Here is a 7,410-nt window from a genome sequence, read left to right on the forward strand (position 1 = left end):
GTTTAAATGTATTTGGCTAATGTGTATGTAAACTTCCGACTTCAACTGTACATGTTACCTCAACCTACCTGTAGTGGCTTCCTTTCGTCTTTACCATAGCCACTGCCCAAGCCTGAAGCGGGGTTGTTTGGTATGCATACAGTCCACACTCAAGGTTTCCAAACGGCCAAACATTCCATGACATCCAGGGATATGGTGCAACAAAAATGTTTATTCTTCTTATATCTAACAAATAAGTGATTCTCCAATCAACTTAAAGCATAGATGACTTTATATGGAAAATATATATTATGACCTGTCTGTATGTTTGTATGGTCAAAAAACTATACCGCTCCCGCATCTAGCAAGGACTCCCTCTCCCGAAGGCCCAACTTCCTGCCTTTATCCTAACACACTTACCACAATACAATGAATAGGCAAGAGGGGGGGGCCAAAAACTAAGTTACACTAACAACAAATGAATATATCTCAATCAGGTAAATATAAATCATAAAGGTACGTACCTAATATTTCATCATTTACATTAATATTTAATATATTTACACAAATATACATGGAGCTCCATATGTTCGGTCTTTTATACAAATATGTCCAAATCGGCTCTAACACTACCGGTGCCCCCGCACATTGACTCTGTATCGGCACCCCCCTGTATATATTGTTATTTTTTACTACTACTCTTTAATTACTTGTCATTTTTATCTCTTATTCTTATCCAGAATTTTTGAAACGGCACTGTTGGTTAGGGGCTCGTAAATAAGCATTTCACTGTAAGGTCTACTACACCTGTTGGTTAGAGGCTCGTAAATAAGCATTTCACTGTAAGGTCTACTACACCTGTTGGTTAGAGGCTCGTAAATAAGCATTTCACTGTAAGGTCTACTACACCTGTTGGTTAGAGGCTCGTAAATAAGCATTTCACTGTAAGGTCTACTACACCTGTTGGTTAGAGGCTCGTAAATAAGCATTTCACTGTAAGGTCTACTACACCTGTTGGTTAGAGCCTGTAAGGAAGCATTTCACTGTAAGGCCTACTACACCTGTTGGTTAGAGCCTGTAAGGAAGCATTTCACTGTAAGGCCTACTACACCTGTTGGTTAGAGCCTGTAAGGAAGCATTTTACTGTAAGGCCTACTACACCTGTTGGTTAGAGCCTGTAAGGAAGCATTTCACTGTAAGGCCTACACCTGTTGTATTTGGCGCATGTGACTAATACAATTTGATTTGATCATATCCGATCTGCCAACTTCTGTCTGTAGCGTCCAAACAGTTTGGGCTACACACTCATTTTTTACATCTCTCAGATATATGACAGACACTTGAAAACTAGATCTGTTTTTCCATGTATTAATCTGTCATTCAGGGCTCCCGAGTGGCGCAGCGGTCCAAGGCACTGCATCTCAGTGCTAGATGCGTCGCTACGGACCCTGGTTCGATTCCAGACTGTATCACAACCGGCTGTGATTTGGGGTCCCATAGGGCAGCACACAATTGGTCCAGCATCGTCCGTGTTAGGGTAGGCTGTCATTGTAAATAAGAATTTGTTCTTAACTGGCTAACCTAGCTAAATAAAGGCTAAATTATATATACTTTTTTATATCTAAAATTCTATGTCAAATAGCTAAATGTTCCTTGGTTTGACTATCTTAAAATAATTATATATGTAAGCTTAGTAGAACTTGAATTTACTATTTATATTTTTGACAACTTTTACTTCACTTACATTCCTAAAGAAAATAATGTACTTTTTACTCCATACATTTTCCCTGACACCCAAAAGTACTCATTACATTTTGACAGGAAAATGGTCCAATTAACATTATACATTCACATGGATTTAGTACTGTAGATATGTGGTAGTAGTGGAGTAGGGGCCTGAGAGCACACAGTGTGTTGTGAAATCTGTGAATGTATTGTAATGTTTTAAAATTGTACAAACCGCCTTAATTTTTTGGGACACCAGGAAGAGTAGCTGCTGCTCTGGCACCAATAATGGTGGTGGCTGCATCATGTTATGGGTATGCTTGTCATCATTAAGGGGTTTTATTTACAAAAACAAGAAAAGGAATAGAGCTAAACACAGGCAAAATCTTAGAGGAAAACCTGGTTCAGTCTGCTTTCCAGCAGACACTGGATGACATATCCCCCTTTCAGCAGGACAATAACCTAAAACACAAGGCCAAATATACACTGGAGTTACATACCAAGACGACAATGAATGTTCCTGAGTGTAACGACGGGTGAGTGAAATGAGTGAGGAGTCAGATGCAGAGAGCGAAATGAACGGGAAAACGCTTTAATGTCCTTCAAATCGTAACAGCTCCAAAACATGGGTGAATGCCCAAAACACTGGCGCTAAACCAACCCAAAACCTAGATGCACACTGGACAGCGAAAAAACCAAAACCAAAACACGATACATCACCAAACGTAACAACCAACAAGCCAGCACAAACACCAGCGGGCAAAACTAACTTAAATAACACTCATCCCAAAACCCCAACAAGGAACAGGTGAAAACAATTAGACAAAAACAAATGAAAAGGAATCGGTGGCGGCTAGTAGACCGGCGACGACAACCGCCGAGCGCCGCCCGAGCAGGAAGGGGAGCCACCTTCGGTGGTATTCGTGACACTGAGTGTCCTAGTTACAGTTTTGACTTAAATCTATGGCAAGACGTGAACAACCAACTTGACAGAGCTTGAAAAATACAAAAATAAATAATAATGGGCAAATATTGTACAATCCAGGTTTGCAAAGCTCTTAGAGACTTACCCAGAAAAAAACTAACAGATAGATCTCCATTATCATCATCCATTCCTATACAGGTTCTAGGCTATCCTAAGCAACCACTAGTGGGCGCTAGATCTCCACTATCATCTAGGCTGTGTCCAGACGAAAATACACTGGTGTCCTACTGCAACCAGTTCCTACACAAAACATCTTCCATTCTGGCTAGAAAGGAATCAGATTTCTTCATATCTTTATGTCCGTTGGGGGAAAAAATGGGAAATATGCGTACTATCTTAACAAAACACAATTTTCCACCACCCTTGCTAAAGTGGCTAATGCTACTTCCTGATGTTGCGCCCAGTGTTCAGCCAGGGATTAACAACAGACTGCTGCAACCTGATTGGCTGAACACGGTGTGCAACATACAGAAGTTGTCCGAAAATCCAAAAATGGCGGTGGAAAATTGTGTTTTATTGAGATAGTATGCTTCTATTGGTGAATGTTTAAGCTACAGTGGGACTCTGGTACAGAGGTGGGAGTCGAGGGCGACATTCCAGTCCAATTGGAGGTGGTAATGTACCTTTACAGTTCGTTGCCAACCACCACATATAAATCCACAGAAGAAGAAGAAGAAGACAGTGTCCGTCGCTTCTGCCTGTCGTGCATTGCTTTCCCGCAGCTCTGTTAACGTTACGGTGAGGGTGGGTGCTCGGCAGGCGGGGTCGAAGGACACTGTGCACTAGCTGGGAACGACATCAACGCACGTTCTAATGAACTCGCACACCGAATCAGCGTATTCGTCAATATTTTTATCTGACGCAATGCGAAACATGTCCCAGTCCACGTGATGGAAGCAGTCTTGGAGTGTGGAGTCCGCTTGGTCGGACCAGCGTTGGACAGACCTCAGCGTGGAAGCCTCTTGTTTTAGTTTCTGCCTGTAGGCAGGGATCAACAAAATGGAGTCGTGGTCAGCTTTTCCGAAAGGGGGCGGGGCAGGGCCTTATATGCGTCGCGGGAGTTAGAGTAACAATGATCCAAGGTTTTACCACCCCTGGTTGCGCAATCGATATGCTGATAAAATTTAGGCAGTCTTGTTTTCAGATTAGCTTTGTTAAAATCCCCAGCTACAATGAATGCAGCCTCCGGATAAATGGTTTCCAGTTTGCAAAGAGTTAAATAAAGTTAGTTCAGAGCCATCGATGTGTTTTCTTGGGGGGGATATATATACGGCTGTGATTATAATCGAAGAGAATTCTCTTGGAAGAAGAACTGCTTTCCCGCAGTTCTGTTAACGTTACGGCGAGGGTGGGTGCTCGGCAGGCGGGGTCGAAGGACACTGTGCACTAGCTAGCTAGTTAGTTGGGACTCCGGTACACAGGGGGAGGCGGGAGCTACACCATTAGCTAGCTAGGACACAGGAACACAGGAACACTGCTTTCCCGTAGTTCTGTTAACGTTACGGCGAGGGTGGGTGCTCGGCAGGCGGGGTCGAAGGACACTGTGCACTAGCTAGCTAGTTAGTTGGGACTCCGGTACACAGGGGGAGGCGGGAGCTACACCATTAGCTAGCTAGGACACCTAGGACACAGGAACACTGCTTTCCCGCAGTTCTGTTAACATTAGAGTGCGTGCACATGGGTGGAGTCGTTTTTGGTGGGGGGAAGCATGGACTCTTTTCGTTGTGTTCCGGCCAGAGAGGAAGTCAATTTTGTAGTGTATATCCACTAGGGGGAGCTAGAGTAGTTTACGAAGCAAGAAGGGCCTTGTGTTGTGTATATCCTTTAGGGGGAGCCAGAGTAGCTTACCAAGCAAGAGAGCCTTGTGTAGTGTATATCCACTAGGGGGAGCCAGAGTGGCTTACCAAACAAGAGGGGCCTTGTGTTGTGGATATCCACTAGGGGAGCCAGAGTAGCTTACCAAGAAAGAGGTGCCTTGTGCAGTGGATATCCACTAGGGGAAGCCAGAGTAGATAACAAAGCAAGAGGCTCCTTGTGCAGTGGAAATCCACTAGGGGGAGCCAGAGCGGCTTACCAAATAAGAGGGGCCTTGTGTACTGGATATCAAATCAAATCAAAGTTTATTTGTCATGTGCACCAAATACTTACAGTGAAATGCTTACTTATAGGCTCTAACCAATAGTGCGGGAAAAAAGGTGTGTGTGTAGGAAAGTAAACATTTAAGTCATTTAGCAGACGCTCTTATCCAGAGCGACTTACAAATTGGTGCATTCACCTTATGACATCCAGTAGAACAGTCACTTTACAATAGTGCATCTAAATCTTAAAGGGGGGGGTGAGAAGGATTACTTATCCTATCCTAGGTATTCCTTAAAGAGGTGGGGTTTCAGGTGTCTCCGGAAGGTGGTGATTGACTCCGCTGTCCTGGCGTCGTGAGGGAGTTTGTTCCACCATTGGGGGGCCAGAGCAGCGAACAGTTTTGACTGGGCTGAGCGGGAACTGTACTTCCTCAGTGGTAGGGAGGCGAGCAGGCCAGAGGTGGATGAACGCAGTGCCCTTGTTTGGGTGTAGGGCCTGATCAAAGCCTGGAGGTACTGAGGTGCTGTTCCCCTCACAGCTCCGTAGGCAAGCACCATGGTCTTGTAGCGGATGCGAGCTTCAACTGGAAGCCAGTGGAGAGAGCGGAGGAGAGGGGTGACGTGAGAGAACTTGGGAAGGTTGAACACCAGACGGGCTGCGGCGTTCTGGATGAGTTGTAGGGGTTTAATGGCACAGGCAGGGAGCCCAGCCAACAGCGAGTTGCAGTAATCCAGACGGGAGATGACAAGTGCCTGGATTAGGACCTGCGCCGCTTCCTGTGTGAGGCAGGGTCGTACTCTGCGGATGTTGTAGAGCATAACCTACAGGAACGGGCCACCGCCTTGATGTTAGTTGAGAACGACAGGGTGTTGTCCAGGATCACGCCAAGGTTCTTAGCGCTCTGGGAGGAGGACACAATGGAGTTGTCAACCGTGATGGCGAGATCATGGAACGGGCAGTCCTTCCCCAGGAGGAAGAGCAGCTCCGTCTTGCCGAGGTTCAGCTTGAGGTGGTGATCCGTCATCCACACTGATATGTCTGCCAGACATGCAGAGATGCGATTCGCCACCTGGTCATCAGAAGGGGGAAAGGAGAAGATTAATTGTGTGTCGTCTGCATAGCAATGATAGGAGAGACCATGTGAGGTTATGACAGAGCCAAGTGACTTGGTGTATAGCGAGAATAGGAGAGGGCCTAGAACAGAGCCCTGGAGGACACCAGTGGTGAGAGCGCGTGGTGAGGAGACAGATTCTCGCCACGCCACCTGGTAGGAGCGACCTGTCAGGTAGGACGCAATCCAAGCGTGGGCCGCGCCGGAGATGCCCAACTCGGAGAGGGTGGAGAGGAGGATCTGATGGTTCACAGTATCGAAGGCAGCCGATAGGTCTAGAAGGATGAGAGCAGAGGAGAGAGAGTTAGCTTTAGCAGTGCGGAGCGCCTCCGTGATACAGAGAAGAGCAGTCTCAGTTGAATGACTAGTCTTGAAACCTGACTGATTTGGATCAAGAAGGTCATTCAGAGAGAGATAGCGGGAGAGCTGGCCAAGGACGGCACGTTCAAGAGTTTTGGAGAGAAAAGAAAGAAGGGATACTGGTCTGTAGTTGTTGACATCGGAGGGATCGAGTGTAGGTTTTTTCAGAAGGGGTGCAACTCTCGCTCTCTTGAAGACGGAAGGGACGTAGCCAGCGGTCAGGGATGAGTTGATGAGCGAGGTGAGGTAAGGGAGAAGGTCTCCGGAAATGGTCTGGAGAAGAGAGGAGGGGATAGGGTCAAGCGGGCAGGTTGTTGGGCGGCCGGCCGTCACAAGACGCGAGATTTCATCTGGAGAGAGAGGGGAGAAAGAGGTCAGAGCACAGGGTAGGGCAGTGTGAGCAGAACCAGCGTTGACCACACATCTAATTAACATCACTACTGACCACAACCACGCAAATACTGACCACAACCCCACAACAACTGACCAAAACTATTGACCATATCTACTAACCACAAACACACAGCTATTGACCACAGCTACTGATATAACTGCAGACCACAATTACTGACCACTACTACACAACATCTGACCACTCATCTAATTAATATAACTACTGACCACAAATCATATCTGGAGTATTTCTCCAGTGTCCTGTGTGAATTGAAGTATGTTCTCTCTAATTCTCTCTTTCTCTCTTTCTTTCTCTCTCTCTCTCTCGGGGACCTGAGCCCTAGGACCTTGCCTCAGGACTACCTGGCATGATGACTCCTTGCTGTCCCCAGTCCACCTGGCTGTGCTGCTGCTCCAGTTTCAACTGTTCTGCCTGCGGCTATGGAACCCTGACCTGTTCACCGGACGTGCTACCTGTCCCAGACCTGCTGTTTTCAACTCTCTAGAGACAACAGGAGCGGTAGAGATACTCTTAATGATCAGCTATGAAAAGCCAAATGACATTTACTCCTGAGGTGCAGACTTGTTGCACCCTCGACAACTACTGTGATTATTATTATTTGACCTTGCTGATAATTTATGAACATTTCAACATCTTGGCCATGTTCTGTTATAATCTCCACCCGGCACAGCCAGAAGAGGACTGGCCACCCCACATAGCCTGGTTCCTCTCTAGGTTTCTTCCTAGGTTTTCTAGGGAGTTTTTCCTAGCCACCGT

The sequence above is a fragment of the Oncorhynchus gorbuscha genome, linkage group LG02 (genome assembly GCF_021184085.1).
Source record: "Oncorhynchus gorbuscha isolate QuinsamMale2020 ecotype Even-year linkage group LG02, OgorEven_v1.0, whole genome shotgun sequence".
In the NCBI taxonomy this organism is placed as follows: Eukaryota; Metazoa; Chordata; class Actinopteri; order Salmoniformes; family Salmonidae; genus Oncorhynchus; species Oncorhynchus gorbuscha.